Here is a 2500-nt window from a genome sequence, read left to right on the forward strand (position 1 = left end):
ACGTATCCTCACCCTGTTCCACGTATCCTCACCCTGTTCCAAGCAGCCTCACCCTGTTCCACGTATCCTCACGCTGTTCCATGCATCCTCACCCTGTTCCATGCATCCTCAGCCTGTTCCATGCATCCTCAGCCTGTTCCACGCAGCCTCACCCTGTTCCAAGCATCCTCACCCTGTTCCATGCATCCTCAGCCTGTTCCACGCAGCCTCACCCTGTTCCAAGCAGCCTCACCCTGTTCCACGTATCCTCAGCCTGTTCCATGCATCCTCAGCCTGTTCCATGCATCCTCACCCTGTTCCATGCATCCTCAGCCTGTTCCATGCATCCTCAGCCTGTTCCATGCATCCTCAGCCTGTTCCAAGCAGCCTCACCCTGTTCCATGCATCCTCACCCTGTTCCATGCATCCTCAGCCTGTTCCATGCATCCTCAGCCTGTTCCACGCAGCCTCACCCTGTTCCAAGCATCCTCACCCTGTTCCATGCATCCTCAGCCTGTTCCACGCAGCCTCACCCTGTTCCAAGCATCCTCACCCTGTTCCATGCATCCTCAGCCTGTTCCACGCAGCCTCACCCTGTTCCAAGCAGCCTCACCCTGTTCCACGTATCCTCACCCTGTTCCACGTATCCTCACGCTGTTCCACGCAGCCTCACCCTGTTCCAAGCATCCTCACCCTGTTCCACGCATCCTCAGCCTGTTCCACGTATCCTCACGCTGTTCCACGCAGCCTCACCCTGTTCCAAGCATCCTCACCCTGTTCCACGTATCCTCACCCTGTTCCACGTATCCTCACGCTGTTCCACGCAGCCTCACCCTGTTCCAAGCATCCTCACCCTGTTCCACGCACCCTCACCCTGTTCCACGCATCCTCACCCTGTTCCATGCATCCTCAGCCTGTTCCACGTATCCTCACCCTGTTCCAAGCAGCCTCACCCTGTTCCACGCACCCTCACCCTGTTCCACGCATCCTCACCCTGTTCCATGCATCCTCAGCCTGTTCCACGCAGCCTCACCCTGTTCCAAGCAGCCTCACCCTGTTCCACGTATCCTCACGCTGTTCCGCGCAGCCTCACCCTGTTCCATGCATCCTCAGCCTGTTCCACGCATCCTCACCCTGTTCCACGCATCCTCACGCTGTTCCACGCAGCCTCACCCTGTTCCAAGCATCCTCACCCTGTTCCACGTATCCTCACCCTGTTCCACGTATCCTCACCCTGTTCCAAGCATCCTCACCCTGTTCCACGTATCCTCACCCTGTTCCACGCATCCTCAACCTGTTCCACGCATCCTCACCCTGTTCCATACATCCTCACCCTGTCCCACGTATCCTCACGCTGTTCCACGCAGCTTCACCCTGTTCCAAGCATCCTCACCCTGTTCCATGCACCCTCTCCTTGTTCCACGTATCCTCACCCTGTTCCAGACATCCTCATCCTGTTCTAAGCATCCTCACCCTGCCCCATGCATCCTCACCCTGTCCCACGCATCCTCACCCTGTTCCAGACATCCTCATCCTGTTCTAAGCATCCTCACCCTGTTCCACGCATCCTCTCCCTCTTCTAAGCATTCTCACTAATTCTCACATACCTAGACCTCTTCCCTCCATTTCCCACTCTGGCTGGGACAGCTTATATATATCTAATTTACAGCTTCACTGATTCCACTTATAGTGATTTCACCTGGCACTGCTCGAGATATTCTTTAAAATTTCGCCATCATGTTATCATAACTTTTATGATTCAATCATCGTTTTTTTTTTTGTTTTTTTTTTGTTAATTTTGCCTTAATTTTGTTATAAACATCACTTTTACTGTCATTGTTACTGCTAGCATTAATTTACCATAATTTTATTCTCCAATATGCAGCCGCTACGTCAATACCGAATCTGAGAATGGATAATTGTTTGTTTTTAGAGGGCCAAACGGGGCACAATTCAGGCCCCTAAGCCGCCTATCTCGGTCCCTTGTGCTCATAGAACCCTTACAATATACATTTATATATATACATTTATATACATTTATATATATATACATTTATATATATATATATATTTATATATATAAATATATATATATATATACATACACACATATACATATATATACACACATACATAAGAGAGAGAGAGTTTATCCGTAACGCCTGTTGCATTACCGTCGACAGTTCTTCCTTTTTTTTCATTGACTCCTTATTAACCTCTCTGCTCTGATGTTTTTCTTTCAAATGTTATACGTATTTTCTTCTCTTTTAAATTTCCCTTTTTTCGATCCCCGGGGTCTTTCAGGATCTCTACTGCCAAGCAATGTGTCTTATGTTGCAACTTGGTTTCACTTCTGAGTTCATTATGTATTTGAATAAGTTGTGTATTTTTCCATTATTACTGTTTTTTCTTCACTTATCAGTCCCTTCCCTCTTCATATATTTTGAGATACAGTCTATCAAGCTGTGGTATAGTGATCATCTTACTAATATTTCGATCATTAGACCGTAGTTTTTCCAAA

This window comes from Penaeus japonicus, unplaced genomic scaffold (genome assembly GCF_977035675.1).
Source record: "Penaeus japonicus unplaced genomic scaffold, GWHDUDI00000001_assembly GWHDUDI00000030, whole genome shotgun sequence".
Classification (NCBI taxonomy): Eukaryota; Metazoa; Arthropoda; class Malacostraca; order Decapoda; family Penaeidae; genus Penaeus; species Penaeus japonicus.